Source organism: Thermobia domestica, chromosome 11, assembly GCF_964235325.1.
Source record: "Thermobia domestica chromosome 11, izTheDome1.hap1.1, whole genome shotgun sequence".
Lineage (NCBI taxonomy): Eukaryota > Metazoa > Arthropoda > Insecta > Zygentoma > Lepismatidae > Thermobia > Thermobia domestica.
The window spans coordinates 261,663,146-261,681,573 of record NC_137464.1 but is presented as its reverse complement, the minus strand read 5'-3'; the positions used below and the strand labels follow the sequence as shown (position 1 = coordinate 261,681,573).

General features: G+C 36.2%; 1 protein-coding gene across 5 annotated transcripts in view; it reads left to right on the top strand.

Moving 5' to 3' along the window:
* The window catches only part of LOC145665010 (klaroid protein-like), a 168,294-nt gene that overhangs the window by 80,122 nt on the left and 69,744 nt on the right, over positions 1-18,428 (top strand). The window contains exon 1 of one of the 5 annotated variants that reach the window (XM_081732202.1): positions 14,397-14,720. The exons of the other annotated variants lie outside the window; for them this stretch is intronic. The gene's annotated coding sequence lies outside the window, so the exon portion shown is untranslated. Of the gene's footprint in view, positions 1-14,396; positions 14,721-18,428 lie in introns of those variants that run through there. 5 annotated transcript variants of the gene reach the window in all.

Below are 18,428 nucleotides of genomic sequence, written 5' to 3'. Positions count from 1 at the left end.
GTACATGAAAAAGCATCGTACCAGTATAATAGGTTTGTTCAAAAAGTATTCTACTTTTATTCATTAAGCAATTGTCTGTTCAGATATTACAGTCTTAAATTTATCTACTTTAAGGTAGTCCCCCTTGGCTTGCACACACTTTTTCCAACGTTTCTTCTACTGATGTGAATAGCGCTGGAACTCCTGTTTTGGGATTTTGTGTAGCTGGTCCATCACATTCTGCCTTATGTCTTCTCTATACTGAAATCGGGTTCTTTTCAGACATTTTCAGCTTGGGGAAAAGGCAGAAATCATGTTAAGCCTGCCAGGAAAATAGGGAGCCTAATAAACCACGGGAATGCTGTGCTTGACCAAGAAAATTCAAATCTGTTGTCCATACTTGATCCGTGAGATAGGGTAAACCATATAGTTATTGGCCACTTAAGCAAATTTTTTATTTTGAAATTATGTCAAAATTTGACTATTTGGCATAAAAGAAAATAATATACCTTTCTGGAAACTGTGTTTAATTCTTAATGCAATAGGCTATAAATGCACTAGGAAGCTGCATAAATGGTGTACAAAGACTAAAATTAAATGAACATTTACGAAAAGTTACAGTTATTGGCCACGTGCCAATTGCGACCTAAAATTAATTACTACTTTTATGTTCATAAAATACAACGTTTACTATAAGACTACTAAGAAGTACAACTATAAATACAATTGTTAATACGATGTTCTGAAGTAAAAATAATATTCGTAACTAGAACTTTTTTATTTGACTTTATGTGTAACTAGAATGTGTAGAAATATAATAAAATCATATAGTTCACTGATATTTAGAAAAGACAGCCGACTTGTAGGCCTATTCTACATGCAATTATTCTTGTTTGAATTTGAAACAATATTTACAAGATCTTCCACATCAGTAGAATCTTCATCAGTCAATTCATATGAGCTACTTGTGTCGTCTGGATGGAAACAATTCTGACAAAGAAACCCGTCGCCATCACTTGGATCCGGAATGTGAATTGTGTGAGCTTTCGGAATGCATGTTACGTGGTACAAATTTCGACACTGATCACACTTAATCACTTCTTTATCGTGTACACTACGTTTGCATGTAAAGCAATATTCTTCAACTTTACTCTTGCCACTACTTTGAAACAAACCTTTCTTAAACTTTTTCTGTGGTATTTTATCATATTTACTTTCCTTCGCATCGTTGCGTTTTCTTTTCTTCCCATCATTATCTTCTTGTTTCTTCTTTTTAGACAACCGCTTATTTTCAAGTATTTCCTGATATTGTTTTGATGTTATAGCGTAAGGAAACCGTTCAGTGTTTCTTTTGCCTTTTCTTTTGGGAGTTTCTAGCCATAGAAGGATACTACCTAAACCAGAAGTTGATGTAGGCCCATTAACAGAACCCGATGGAGCAGGAGATTGCCTTGGTTCACCACTTATTGTTATCATTATATCTTCATCCAAGTCGTGTGGACTATTACGATTGCAAGTTTCATCCTGCCTAGGGCTTGTTTCATTCGAATCACTTTGTGCTTCTTTCGGTACACATGTGGAAGGATGATGTGCTTCCATGTTTTGATCTGTTTTGTTGAAATAAAGCCACAAACGAAACAAGGCAAACAAGTCGGATCCATAACCACCGTGGTAACCATCTTTGTCCATTCTTTCAAATTCATTCATTCTGTCTTCTCCAACGATATCTGAGAATGATGAATAAGATAACGTGGGCTTATCTTCATCTTTCCAGCTTTGTGGTTGCGGGAGCATTTTTTCGGTCGATTTACCAAGACATTTGGAGTAGTCTATAGCGTCTGGATCGAAGGGGCAAAGGCCACACGCTCTAAAGCCATTCTTTAAGTTTTCTGGTTTTAGCGAAGAATCGATTACATCTTGTAAGACAGATGCAAATAACACTTTGGTGAGTGCTTCATGGGGATGATTAGTTTTCCACTTTCGTACTGACTTACGCCACGCTATCTTCATGGGTCGAAACACTCCTACATCAGCTGGCTGTAAAATTCTGGTGGCGTTCGGACACAGTGCTATGACCTCTATATGTAGTTGGTTACATAATACGCTCAGTTGATAAGTTAGGTAAGCCTTGTGCCCATCCAGGAAAAGAATTACTGGAAATGTTAACTTTTGTTGGACGAGAAATGGATGAAGAACATTGCCTACATATTCATAGAACACTTGTGCTGTCATCCACTCGTTGTCACTTCGTGCTACACCCCAAGTAGATGGAACTGATGTAGTAATCTTTTCAGGAATTCTTTTGTAAGGATAAACAACTAGAAGAGGACAGGAAGATCTATCAGCAGCAAACGTGTGAAGAACAGTGATTTGTTCTTTTGGCGAGCCTTGTTCTACATTGTATACATTTTTAGCACCTTTCTCAGCAAGGACTTTACCTGTTTTTGGACATATTTGGAAACCTGTTTCATCGCCATTTAAAACTCTTGAGGGATCTTTCAGGACATCTTCTAAATTTTTCTCATGGATATATTCGGAAATATCTTTGAACCATTTTCTTATATTCTCTTCACTTACACATGAACTTGCTATTGTGACTCCCTCGCCCGTTCGTTCTGTTATTTCTGTGGCGAATATGTGTAATGCTTGTGGTGAATATGATGGTCGTTTTGGCATTGTGTAATCTGCAAAATAAAATAAAACTATCGGTTAGTTGGCTTAAATGCAATATGCTATTCAAAAAGGGAGGGCGATAGTTATTAGCCATGCAGAAGATAGTTATTAGCCACCCCGGCTATTAACTGTAACCGAACATCGTAGGAACGTAAAATTTTTACAGATGAAAAGTTTAAATATAACGACTATTTTTCGATAGAAAAAGCAAGTTAGAATTCAATACATAGAAAATGTAGTTATTGACCAGGGTGGCTAATTATTGTCAAAGAAGAAAATTTAATGGTCGAGTAATTAGCCATCCCATTGTTGACGTTGTGGCAATCAAAATGTCAGCTATTTTTAAATAATTTTGTCAAGTTATATGTTTACAATCTCAGAAATGCCAAACTAATACATTATTAGGCTCAATGCATAAGATAGGATCTTAAGAAACTAGAAAGATTTCCTTAGAAAATCTATAAGAATTACCTGTCGAAAACAAGACGTCTACATGCAAGCCGCCATATATCCTCACGTGACCAACTCACGAGGAAGGTCCATAAACCGTGAGAGTTGAATTTTGATGAAAATTAGTGACAAGATTCAGTTCGAGTTGCTAAGTATCGTAGTAATAGTCACTTGATGCGCAAATGCTTCGTTGAGCTGCTACACCGACGCCATCTTGAAATCCTGTAGGCAATGTCCAAGAATACCCTTTTAGCACAAAAATGAAAAAACTTTTGATATATCTGACTTCAGTATTGTAAACCAAGGTAGATCATCTATATGCGAGAGTACTTCCAGTGCATGACCGCCATCTTGAAAGGCGCCATATTGAATCGCCGTCAAATATGATAAATGGCAAGGGTATCAAATGGAACTGGAATTTACTCCTGAATTCATTTCCGTAACCAAAGTTTAGATATCTGTTTTCACTTCAGAGTTAAGAGCTCTCTTACCCACAGGGACATACAAAAACTGAGCAAGTAAAATTTGTATTATGAAATGCGGTCGTGCAAACACTTGCATGATTTTAACTAATGCAGAAGTTAACGCAGTACAATAGCAACTATACCAATCAGATCTTGAGACTAGTAAGAGATATCGTTAATTAAATTGAAATGCCTGTAGTGAAAAATGGAATAGCAGCACTGAAACAAATTATACCTATTTCAAAATCGCTATATATATGAGTCTGTGTGTGTTGCGATTATGCATAGCATTTAAATGCTGTAATAAAAGTTCGGTGGAACGGCACATATGGTTTTAAAGAATCTGTCTTGAAGTTATTAGAAAATTAATAGAAAAAATATTAGAAAAATAATATAAACTATTGCACATAAGCAAATATTAACCTACTAACCTTTTGCTCTTCAATTGTGATGATGGAGATCCAAAACGTAGTGATTAGCACACAGCATCATGGAGCAGTGCAAACACTTAACAAGTGCACTTTCGTTACAATCTTCATGACCACAGACACTATTTTCTACTAGTCTTCAGAACATTTGTAAATGAACCAACTATTGCTCCTGTTACGTACTCACATTTCTGCCATGTATATGCAAGCATGTCCTTTAGGACTGGCGCACAAAATTGATGAAACACAACAGAATGCATTTTATTTATGAAAATTCTGCCATATAACTTGTACACCGAACAAGTGAACACCTTCTACAATCAGTTATTTATCACAATTTTGATATGAAAACTAGTCTTGCCCTTATTATAAGCAAGTGTTTTATCGTTAAAGGTAGAAAGATGCAGACATTTAATTATTTTATATTGAAGGAAAAAGGAAGAAAGAGGCTTGTTTTATGGATTGCAACTTGGAATTGAATCTTGTAATAATCTTTACTGCCACATATTCTTAGCAGTTGTGCATGCATTCTCTTATCACTAATAGGAGAACAGACAAAAGAAAAGTGAATTCTAAGTTTCCAGGTGTATCTTCTAAGAATTGGCTGTGAACTGATAATTTAAATCTCCTTCATTGTTCAATGTGGCAGCAATAAATCGATTGTATTTAGAGAAACTGTCAATAAATACATTAAAGTATTTTAACTTCGTAATATACACGGTAAATTATAGGTCGTCAAATATGAGTATTGGAAAGGAACGCAATATTCTGCAACAATGATGGTCTTTGCGTAAGGTTTCTAGATTGGAGAATAAAACTTAACACACTATAATGGACCACGTAAAATTGCCTAAAAGAGATTTTTGGTTTGATACAATTCAACGTCCCACACGCCTGCTACGCTAAAGGAGACGTGGACCTACTGATTATAGTGGAATCCGAACCATTTTGGTCGTTCAACTAATATGTACCTGTTTATATAATTTTTCTAATATATATCCGAACAATCCCTTTGGTATTCTCTGCTTTTCAGTACTATTAGGCATGTGTTTCATCGACCATCAGTATATTCCATCGCACTTTGAAAAAGGTATAACTTGTAGCATGCTGATATTCCATTTTTCACTACAGAAATTTCAATTTAATTAACAATTTCTCTTACTAGTCTCAAGATCTGATTGGTATAGTTGCTATTGTACTACATTAACTACTGCATTAGTTAAAATCATGCAAGTGCTCGCACGACCGTGTTTCATGACACAAGTTTAACTCGCACAGTTTTTATATGTTCCTGTGGGTAAGAGAGCTCTTAACTCTGAAGTGAAAACAGATATCTAAACTTTGGTTACGGAAATGAATTCAGGAGTAAATTCCAGTTCCATTTGATACCCCACATGACCCCCTTGCCATTTATCATATTTGACGGCGATTCAATATGGCGCCTTTCAAGATGGCGGTCATGCACTGGAAGTACTCTCGCATATAGATGATCCACCTTGGTTTACAATACTGAAGTCAGATATATCAAAAGCTTTTTCATTTTTGTGCTAAAAGGGTATTCTTGGACATTGCCTACAGGATTTCAAGATGGCGTCGGTGTAGCAGCTCAACAAAGCATTTGCGCATCAAGTGACTATTACTACGATACTTAGCAACTCGAACTGAATCTTGTCACAAATTTTCATCAAAATTCAACTCTCACGGTTTATGGACCTTCCTCGTCAGTTCACCAACACAAACCCAACACACAAGTAAAGGATTGCTCTTTCCTTTGCTATAATGGTGATGCAGAAAAAAAACAGGTGTGCCTAATACAGAATTTAGTTCGTGAAATGGCCAATAACTGTCACCCGGCCAATAACTGTATGGTTTACCCAGTCATGGCATCATCCCCGAACGCCTGTTTAATCTTGCTGATCGTTTCCATGCTTAACATAAAATTTAATGCAGTAGCGTTGTTCTTCAGTCATTCTGTCAGAAACGAAATCCTGACGCTGCTCACTTACACCCCCTCACTCATTGACGGGTGATCATGACGACTGACTGCTTCTGCAGGTTGGAAGAAAAATGAAAAAATGCGCATTAAGTTAACTTATATACGTGCATCATTACCTCCTTACTGTATTCGTTTACGAAAAAAAGTGCCAGGTACTTCTTTTTGAATAAACCTCGTATAAAACAAATTTTATTCCAAATAATCCCTTCTAATCTAGTGACAGGAAACAGAAAAATTCAACATGCAACGTACAGACACAGTGGGTGTCTATCAGTAAAAGCTCTGAATTCTCTCTATAGCTTTTGCAAATTTATTTCGAGACAATGGAAAATTTTACAAACGCAACAGAATGATTTTGCAGATAGAAATCAAAATTAATATTGCTTCCTCCCGAAAAATTTTCTTTGTAGTATTTATAGGCATATATTAATGTTATTAGTAAATGAAAACAGTGTCTTATCTCAACGTGCAGTTTACTTTAATGTCTCTTTCTAGTGTCAATGATGGTTGGAGTTTAACTCCCTTTTTCAGTGTAGATGATTTTTTGATTGGAATTTATTGTTCCTTTCCAGTGTCGATGATTAATAGGAGTTTAACATCCCTTTCCAAGGACTATAATTGATATGAATTTAACGTCCCTTTTCAGTGTCGATGATTGATAGGATCATAACGTCCCTTTTTCAGTGTCAGTGATTGATTGGAATTTATTGACCCTTTTCAGTATTGATGATTGATTAGAGTTTAACATCCCTTTTTCAGTGTAGATGATTGATTAGAATTTATTGTTCCTTTTTAGTGCCGATAATTGAAGGAGTTTAACATCCCTTTTCAGTACCGATAATTGATAGTTTATTATTCGTTATAGCAGAGATACGACATCACGACGCACTTGCTTGATTGTTTTAATTATTAATAATATACATTATAATAGTGTAAGCCTATAAGTTTCTATAGAAATTATGGGACCGCGAGACTGCTGTTGAACACCACTGCGTTATAGGACAAAAACTGAGTTAATTTCAAAGTAAATTCATTTTGATAACGTCTTCTCTTTGTTATTCACGTATGTACGCACTTATTCACCGATTAAATCAGTTTATCTTTCAATAGAATGAGATCGAAAGTTATTCAGAGATCAAAATGAATATTTTTTTTTAAATATGATCCTGAGAATTTCTTATCATTGTATGTGAATTTTAAGATCAATTTGTACCATATCTTTGTTACGAGAATATTGAAATCTTGTATTGAATATGTCACGTTATTTTTCAAACATATTGCACATATTGTATGAAACTTGAATTATGCATTGAAAACGAAATGTGATATTGGAAGTATTGTAAACGTGCGTTACAACTTATATTTCCATGAGTTGAATGCGAATTCCTTTCGAAGGCAAAATATTAGCTGCTGCTTCTTCTTTTTTAAATTACTATTATGTTCCTGTTGAGGAAAGGCATGGAGTTTTGTTACGTGTGTATTGTTCTGGACTCCAAGTCAATCATCCATGCTGTTTATGATAGACTAAAAGATTTTTACTTTTCAAATCTTCCTCTTTCAGTGGTGCCAAGTAATACTTTTTAAGTGTCGGTATTTCACTCGTTCTGGTATCTAAATTATTGCTTTTAAATCTTTAGGTGGTCTAAACGTAGGTAAACAGTCTCGCACTGATCGGCTCATGGCATTTTATATCATTTATGCTACTTATTGTTATCCATACAGGTATTGACTTTGTTCTTAATTTCATTTCATTTCTGCCTGAAGCTTGGAGCACACAGTAGTAGATAAACTCATTATTTTGACAACTAAAATGTCATACTTCATAATGCAGGACTGTAGCTGCGCGTAGTGTAGTCGCTAACACTTGTATTTGGTGCGAACGATTCCGGGTTCGATTCTCGATGGAGACACTCGGTCGAAAAAGTGTACCAGCTTTTTCAGGCTAGCCATCCAGAGTGAGATTTTTCCTTATTCACACCAGGCAAATGCCGGGATGGTAGCTACCTAACATACAGATCGCAGACCACATCCTTCCTCCGCAGTCCTTTCTTCCTTCGCTTTCCTCTGATAGTGCTATTGCCGAGGAATGTCATTCCTCATACGGAACGGGTTAACATGGCCATAGATGCCGAAAGCACAGAAATCTAATTCCTAATCCTAAATCAATGCAGGGCTGTATACATACTTCTGGGTCACCCTGTCCTAATAAATTGATGTAAAATTTATTTATTCCTTACGAACAATCTTCATAATTTATTATTTTAGATACTTTGTTAAATCAAGATCTTGTGAGAGCGTCGGTCACTTTGAATTTTTTTTTTTTAAATTTTAATATCCAATTTAAAGTTAAGATTTGTAATTAGTTCTAGAAGTAGTGTATAACCATACTTTATAAAGTACACTTTGATGCAAAAATAATTGAGAATGTGTTTACGGAGTTAAGTTTTATTTTGTTTAAATTGGGGAATCCGTAAGATCTTTTAGTTGACTGCAGGAGCGCATGAATGGTCCGTCGCGAGATCGTGAGTCATGCGTGTTATTTGCAGAATGAATTCTGGTGATTCAACTTTCAAGGTCAATTTCGATCGAAAAATTCCTCAGATAATCAGTGTTGTCCCTTGTGCTTTGCTTCTCTTCTCCAGGCCAGCAACGTAGCCGTAATTCCAAGTTCATCACCCTTCCTCTCCCCTTTTTCTTAAGACCATGTTTTGAAAATTTAGTTTGTATGTCTAGACTTGAAGAGAACTACTTGAAAAGTACAGATTTATGTCTATGATATCAGAACATTAAGAAAAGAAATACATTTTTTGTGTGTCCGATGTTAAGAGAAGGGTAAATTGGCTTTTTTCTTTCTTTCTTTTCAAGATACCACTACTGAAAATAAGCTTATTGCCATGATCACTACTGAACAGTGAAAAAAAAAGTACTGTTTAGAAAGTTTCAATAATTTGATAATTGTATCAAAACACATTATTTGGCATTCCGAACACCGTAAAATATGTTAAAAGAATTTTAAGGTTGGTACGAACAATGTGGAGATTGGAACAGAAGTCAGATAAAGATGTAGTATGTCGCTCCAAATCATTCAACATTTACAGTGAATGTTTAATGAAGGAAGCATTAATGGGAATTGGAGATTTCAAGATTGGAGGGCAGATGATCATTAACAGGATCAGGTATGCAGATGATACGGTTATTATAGCTAGAACCGAAGAAAGACTACATACAGATGATTCACGAAATAGTTGACACTTCGAAACTATATGGAATGGAAATCAACATCGAAAAATCGAAAGTCACGAGAATATCGCGTGGAAATGCGCCCTTGTGGGTCACAGTAGAACAAACAGAACTTGAAGAGGTCGATCATTTCAAATATCTGGGAAGTATTTTGACCAAAGACATTACACCAAAGATCAGGTCGAGAATTGCCATAGTATTCAACAGAAAAAGGTCTAGCTGGCTTAATATTGAACTAAGGAAGAAATTAGTCAAGTTCTATATATGGATCATTGGACTGTGTTGTGTGGTTCAGAGACTTGGACATTAAGGAAGTTAGAGAAGAAATATCTAGAGAGTCTCCAAATATGGTATTGGGGGAAGATTGAAAAGGTAAAATAGATGAAAAGAATAACAAACGAAAATGTTTTAAAACAGATAGGAGAGAAGAGGACGCTTCTATTTTTATAGTCACTATCCTTCGTAGAAAGGCCAGTTGGATTGGACACATCTTTCGAAGAAATGGCCTTCTTCATGCCGCCATATAGCGAAAGATGGAAGGAAAGCGAGGAATAGGAAGAAGAATACAATTATTGATGGGTGATTTAGAAAATAGGATAAAATATTGGGAGTTAAAAGAGGAAGCTGAAGATCGAGAAACATGGAAGAGACATTTACAGGCCCAAACTGAAAATTAAGAAGAAAAAAAACTCGTTACTCCCAGGGCCTGTCAAAAGGCAAATACTTAATAATAATAATAATAATAATAATAATAATAATAATAATAAAAGTTATAATAATAAGTTTGGTATGGTACTTGCGTTTTCTCAACAGTGAAGGAGACAGAGAATAAGCGTGAGCGAAAGGAATAGTATTATATCACTAGCAGCGTACGCAGAATTTCATCAGGAGGGATTCAAGTTCCCAAGTTCATATCGTTTCAGGATTTTGTATGCATATCTTAATATGTATCTTGTTCAAAGGGACGATCCCCGCCCAATTAACTTTGTGATGGACGACATCATGTTCATGGGTTTTCTTGGTGTACTCCCACTTTCTCATTCCATCAATTATTCCATGATCATTCACTAGCTTTAATCATTCGTCTTCCTTAGCCTAAATGACATAATCGTGGAACGTTAAACTGAAAGATTTCACTTTTTTTTGTTCCAAAAGAAGGTCTAAATCTCGGAAACAAATCGTTGCGTTCATCACTGCTTCTCCCATGGTAATTTCATTATGTATTATTATTATTATTATTATTATTATTATTATTATTATTTGTATAAACACAGCTACGGGTAGGGACATGGCAGAAGATACCTCGCGATCGAGGTCGAGGTTTAAGTCGCGGTCGCACCCTCGATACTGGCACAGACACATGTATTCAAATGGGTAAGGGCATGCCGAAGATGTACACTACATCGCGACCTAGAGGTCGACCGCGAGGGTGAATTAGGGGTTCGCGATTATGAACAACTGAGTTTGTTTTTACATCGATGTTCAGCGATGTTTTAAATAGAGAATGGAAGAAAATAGCAACTGAAATGGGAATGTCAGATAAGTTATTTGAGAATTATACTGTAGCTTATTATATAAGGCAGTGGCGGTCATAGGGGGGGGGGGGAGCTTTCGGGCTGAAGTCCGTAAATTGTAGAATTTTCAAAGGAAAAAAGAAGCTACTGTTAATCATATCTATGCTTTAAAATTCCACTCCTCCTCACCCCTAATTACGAGATTAATAAAGAGGGTTTCTTCTAAATTCGTTATTGGTATAAGGTAAAGAAATACCTGTAAAGACAGGCACGTATCCGTAGGAAGGAAACGTCGAATAAGGGAATTGCAGTGCCGAAATTTCATTTGCTGCAGTTAGTACCCCCTCCACTTCGAAACCTGGAGACATACCTTATTTATTTATTTATTTATTTATTAAATTTTACTGGGAAATAATTTCTCGCCTGAGTGCTGAAAGAGGGTATTTCTTCACAAAAAATTGAATAAAAGGTAAACATCTTTGATTTAGAATATTGATACAGATGAACAAGAGATGAGACTCAAATATGTTTGCAGAGGGTACGGTGGATCAGTGGTAGAGCGTTCACCTCCGGTACTTGGGATCCCAGGTTCGATCTCAGCTCGCACCGTGTGGACTTCGTGGCGGACAAACACCGTGCTCGTGGGTTTTCGCGGGGTTCTCCCGTTCCCTCCCGCTTTCTTCATTCCACCATTTCATTCATTTCTCATCATCACCGCCTCCTTTAGCCTAACCGGCATAATCATGACACGTAAAACTTAATTCCGCCCTTCATTTAATTTCCAACTCATAAAAAAATAATTGTAGAAAGAGTTGATTTCGCCAGTAAAAACTATGGTGCATAACCATAGCAAAGTACATGGCAAATGACCATGGCAACGAGCAAGTGTGATTTCTACTATTATAGAACAGGATAATTGGATAGTTTTAGGCGGGGAGAGAAAACACGGATATGGTGGTGTACTCCACAAATTCATATAGTCAGAAATCGAACGACGAACTATTTGCTCCAAACACGATCGTTTACTGCTAAATCGATAGAGTTAAACATCTTTTCATTACTGAGGTAATGAGACGTGAATCTCGAACTTAACATTGAATTCAAACAATTTATAACTCCAGTCGGGTATCAAACCCATGCTTTCAGCACCAAAGACCAGTGAGTGTAACCCACTTAGTGACGAGGGAGACTGGCTTCCTACAACATTTTACGAGGAACAGTAAAATTTAAAAATACGCTGATAAACCTAAATATTTATTATTGTCAAAAGATTGGAAGATAAGTGTTTTCGAAATGGGGAGTAAAAAAAAACAACTATGAAATATAGTATATCTTGTGTGCCTGTGCAAAGTGTAAGTCACAAAACTCTATTTTCCCGTTAGGGCCGCGGTGGCTCAGTGGTAGAGCGTTCACCTCTGGTGGTTGGGGTCCTGGGTTCAAACCCTGCTTCCGCCAAGTGAACTTTGTGGTGGACAAACACCGTGTGCGTGGGTTTTCTCGGGGTTCTCCCGTTTCCTCCCACTTTCTTCATTCCACCATTTCATTCATCTCTCATCATCGTCTCCTTTAGCTTAACCGGCATAACCGTGGGACGTAAAACTCAAAAATTTCATTTTTTTATTTTCCCGTTACTGCCAAAAGTAACGCTGCTGGAAGCAGAAATAAATTATCTATAGGAGGCTAAGGATGCTGTTTGTATAGATAGGAGGCTAAGTCTGTACCAAAGTTATGAATTTGTGTGTTCTGAGGTAATCACCAGATACTAAAACTTTCAATTCTACGTCTTTTGTGACTTAGCACTTTGCACTAGCACCCGAGATTATATGTCAAAGAACAGCAAGTTTCGATTGCCGATTGACAAATGATTTATTAGGCAAAATCTTAACTATATATAAAATTACATGAGCTGACATAAATTAAAGGGGTACTTCCGGTTGACGTGGAAAGTTGAAATTTGGCATGATTGTAGCTTTCCGAGACTAACCGACAGGAAAATTGCCAAAAGTGAATACTTTTAATTTTTAGGAGGTTCAAAAGGGAGATGAAGAAATCCCAGTGTTATTTAAATGGGCCTTCTTTTGGAGTTATAATCTCATATTTTAGGTACTTGGAATTGGAATAAAAACTTGAGATTCTGTATGCTAATACGTTTTCGTTAGCGTTAACTAAGTCAATTGCTAAAAATAAACATTTCCAACTGTAGAGTGTTTTTGTGGGGAACTGAAAAATCTTTCCCATGTTATTTATATGTGGCATCTTCTACACCCCAAAATGTTTAGACACTTCCGGCAGGATTAGAATGATGAAATTTCGCATGATTGTAGCCTTCCGGGCCTAACCTACAGAAAAATTGCCAAAAGTGAATATTTTTAGTTTTTAAGGGGTCTAAAGGGGGATGAAAAAAATCCCATGTTATTTAAATGGGCGTTTTCTTGAGATACAAAATCTTATCTTTTCGATAGTTGAAATAGGTTTTGAAAAAAACTTGAAATTTGGTAGAATTGTGGATCTAAGAGGTGCGAGGCCGAGTAAACTGGAAGGTCAGGGGGCGAAGTCCCTAGCTGTACCAAATTCAGGAAATTTAATTTGAAGAGCTTATGCACAAAATTCACTCTTGATACAAAGGATGATACTTAAAAAATGCGAGGCCGTAGGCCGAGTAATACGGGGATCTGGGGGCGGAGCCCCCAGCTAGCCAAAGGCTAGTTAAATATATAAAAACGAATGTCCTGTTGATCTTTTAATTCAGCTGTAGGGACAAAATTTACCCATGAGCTTCAGAATCTGACTAAATAGTCCTCTTACTTCGGGAGTGGGAGGCCAAAGTTCGATTGTCTGTGCGCAGAGTTGCCCATAGATTTTTCATGATTCGCAGACAAATTTTCTCTGAAGTCCCCTAAAGTTTCGTAATGTGTCCAGCTACCGTTAGTAGTGTTGCCAATTCTGTTTCTATGAAAATTGCCAAATAACAATTCAAAAGTCGGTAATCAATGATAAAGCGCTTAATTCTGGTGCATGGGGTCCCTGGTTCGATTCCCGGGCAACATCGTTTTTGTGGATTTTCACGGGGTACTCCCGTTTCCTCTCATATTTTCATTCCACCAATTCTTTCATGATCATTCTCTTGCTTTAATCATCGTCTCCTTTAACCTAAAGGACATAATTATTGGACTTGAACTGAAAGATTTAATTTCATTTTCAGATTTCAAAAGTCGCCAAGACTAAATGTTTTGTCTCTAAAGGATGCGTATGAAGTCGCTAAATCTCTTTTTAATCTAATTTTCTCTCTTAAAAAATCATATTCTTTGGTGTTCAAAAATTAAGAATTGAATGAAGAAAACTTTTTTTCACGAGCCCCCTGACATTTGTCAGGTTCTCCCAAACCTTATTGGGCGGCCCTGTCTGTAGGTTAACTATGTTCGGATGTTGCCATAAGTTATAGGTCCCTGTCATACAGTTTAGGTATTGAAAGGGAAAGTAAAGTTTAAACGAACAAAATTCAGCATTGTTTCTCTGTGAACACTTGTAAAGAATAATCATCTTTTTTTATTTTTAAAAACATTTTTTAATTCAATTTGAGTTTTACTAAAGTTGCTAGAAGTTAGTAACCGTTACCTCAACAGTTGTTTTCTTAACGTCAGTGAGTACGCCACCTGTGCATGTGAATGGGAAACTTAAGAAGGGGCAGCTGTTGCATGGTTTGGGAGAGTTCGGGAGTTCTAAGATTCGTCCTCCCGTTGATCATCCGTTTTGCGTATTATTCTCCCGTTTACAACATTTCCAAGCGCTCGTTGAAGTTCTATCATGTGAGCCCATTGAGTGTTATGTCGTGATACATAATAAAAAACAAGTCAAACAGTGGAAAGGAAGGGCCAACACATTCATTGTAGAATGTTCCCGCTCTGTTCGTATTAGAGAGAGTGTGGTGAATTGTGTTATTCTTGTCAGTTATACAAGCTAGCATATATTTATTATTGTAAGTATATTTTTCAGTGTAATTTTTCGTTGTGTGGATTTATAGATATGCATGAGAACTATAATTGGTTCTTTGAGATTTATGTTTACGATTAAAATCTTAGCATTGTTGTCAGATAAAGCGTGTAGATTGAGAATATCTAGACCACTCACTATATAAAGGTTAATTATAATGTGAATATATATATTTTTGTAATCTCTTGATGTGTTTGGGATCTTAGCTACATTTGCCCCATATTAAAAAATTATCTTTGTAATATCTCAACTGTAACAACCAACTATATGATATTTATCATTCTTGAAAGTGAGCCTTTTAATATTTATAAAGTCATATCCTTATAGTATGAATCTGTACCATGGAGTAGTGTTGTGTTTAAATGCTTATAAGCCTCATATAACACTATTGAATTTTTTTTTTTTTTTTTTTTTTGGGGGGTCAAGTCAAACATGAACCAAAGAACACCGCGGATGGTCAACTTTGCGGCGCCAAGTTGGGGCGGAAGAACGTGTTTTTTTTTTTTTCTTAAGGCAAATTTCAAAATTTTCCCCCGCATTTAGTTTTCACAGATTGAAATTTTGCATACGTATTGTATGCAGCTTTTGAGTATTTTTTTAAAATCCTACGTGAACCTGGGCCCGAGCCCAAGGAACGCAAATGTTCCGAGAGGGTGACTTTTTCATTTTAAAAAAATCACGTTCTTTTTTCGAATTTCCGGGTTCAGGTGTATGATACGGACATGAGTGGTACCGTTGGAAAGGATGCTCTATTTTTTTTATTTTATTTTATTTATTTATTTATTTTTTTTTAAGTATAACCCATTATCCTACGATAAATAGCAAGGAAGGAGTAGCTGTTTGGGTGAAAGTCTAAAATTTACCTCAAAAAGTGGTACAGTAATCCCAAACCTCGTAAGCTGTGTGGGCATTGTCTCGCCGACTTCCTAAATCGTTCTTGATCCTTGTTAAGTTATTCGCTAACCTTTAAACACGTATTCTCTTCGACATTTCTCACCTGGTAGTTTAGTTATAGACCTATGGGTCCCTGGGTTGATTCCAGGCCAAATGAGAAATAAAATACAATTAACATTTCACGTTCTGGTTTAACGTTTCACGTTTATGCATGGAGGCTATGATATTGTCTCACCAAGATTATGGTGATAATGAGTGAAATGGTGGAATTAAAGACAGTGAGAGGAATCACCTCTCTTTTAGGCAAACAGGCAGAATGTGGGATGTCAATATAAAATATCCGGAGCTGCTGTATAGCGTTAATGAGATGTGGATATTTTCACCACCACTGTTGCTTTTATCCTAAACTGCAAACCGATTACTTTTGCATTTTAAAGGGAATAGAATTAAATGTTTTAGAAAGATAATTGAAGTATTTTAAAAGCTAAATAGCACAACTTAAACCTTACATTGTTATATCGGTATAATGAACTGATGTATTGTTCATTCCAAAGTATAGGGGAATCGTGTGAGAGTAGGATCGAGCAAATGTTTCCCGCGCTGTCATAACACTGCATATGACGTTAGTAATATCGTCATAGTTCTTAAGAATTCACGAGCTGACCTCACATCCGCGCAAACTGTTGAATATTACAGCAATAGAGGTTGGTCAAGGGAGCCCTTGGGTGGGTGCTCTGTTGAAAGAAAAGTTTCGCAAAAAACAAAACCCGTAACTCTTGTTCTACTTGCGTAACGCGTTTTTTTCTTTCGTGTTTTCTTCCCATGAAATCAACAATGTTCGGACAAATGGAAATTTATAAGTTTTATGTGCGTGAGGAAATTTCAAATGGCTTTATATATATATATATATATATATATATATATATATATATATATATATATATATATATATATATATATATATATAGATATATAGATATATATAGATATATATATATAGATATATATATATAGATATATATATATATATATATATATATATATATATATAGATAGATATATATATATATATAGATAGATATATTAGTTGCAGAAGCAAACCTAAAAAGAATCAAATTAACAAATAAGAACGAATGGCATAGAGAAACGTGACTTTAACATATAATAAGGGACTAAGTAACAAGTATAAATGCCACCATCAAAATTAAATGTATTATGAAACAGTGTCTAAGTTTTTCTTTCCTTAATTCATCCCACGGACATGCAAGAAGGTTAGCTGGTTTATCCCCAGAAATTTGTATCTCTCAATCTTCTCGTGACGAAATCCGGACGATCTAGATGTGTAATTCCTGGTGAGAGAGTGTGTGGTTCGGATTCCACTTAAAGCTAAAGTGATAGTAAACACAAATAATAGTCAGCACTGCAGCAAGTCGTTCAAATGCAATGGTGTAATTCTTCTAAACTCGTTATTTTATTATTATATCATTGTTTTTCTTATTGAGTATTGTTAAACTGTACCGATATTTGGAAATTTTCGGGTGTACCTTTTTTCATATCCCCCCCCCATGTATTATAGTATTGTCCGTACATTATGTAAGTAATTAGTCAAATGCAGAGGTGCACAGCATTCAGGCTTGTTAAGGTCTGAAAAGGGTATTGTCTTCGCGTTCATAGGATTGCTTGAGCATCGTCCTTCAGAAAGACTTTTGTTCTCCCAATTAGCCATCAGGGGTAGAAATGGAATTCCAGAGCTAAGAGGACGGTCGTTAATAGGTACAGTCTGATCGGGCTACGACACGAGAGCACAAGCCCGGGGAAGAAGGGGGCACAAGCAAATTTCCATGAAGGACGGACTAAGATCACCATTAGTGCCGGATTTACGTATAAGCTAAACAAGCTATAGCTTAGAGCCCTATACTCTTGGGGACCCCAAAAATTCATGGAAAAAATTGAATGTACATTTCCAAAATATAAGAAAAGCAATGAATAAAGTAACATCTACATATAGCAATAGTGCTTCTTTCTGTAGGCCCCTATGATGTAAGTAATGGGGCTCCTTGTGCTAGTCTGCTTAGTAAAATATCACTGGTTTCTTCATTTCTGTATATAGGGTCCTACGTTCATCTGGACACCTAAAGGGTCCCATTATCTTCAGTAGCTTAGGGCCCTACCAAACCTAAAGCCAGCTCTGATCACCATCCAAGTGTCTTTTTTTTTTTTTTTCACTAATAACTACTGATATTCTTCCTTCTTTGGCCAACCACTTCAGCTTACTAAAGAGGCGTCGTCACGTTCCTTATTTCGATTCTTGCCCGCCATTGTATTTAAGAAGCAGTTAGGATTACCATATGTTCCACAATAGAAGTCTATTTGCAGTACTGGTTTGTGTAATTTTAGTGACAGAAGTGTTTCAAAACGCCAAAGGTGATTGGGAGTAGGATATGTATGCCGTTATCTGAAATTAGGTTATGAATATCTTGACAGATCAAAATGAGTCAGCAGTTCGCAGAGGCTGCAAAATTCTGAAGCTTTCTAGAGATTTTTTCACTTCAACCAATCAAATTCTAATGGTACTTCTAAATATAAGTCCTTGATAACCTTATAAAATCCCGTGTAAGTATTACTGTTTTCAATGTAAGTAAGATAGTACTATGGCTGCATCTGAGATTTCAAAACTTAATACAGTAAATACATCACACACGAAGTTCTTTACATGTAAATGTGTACTTAGTCAAGATGATGATTGTCGTGATAGCCGTGCAATTCAGAAGAATCCTGTACTCAGTACACACTAGCGTCT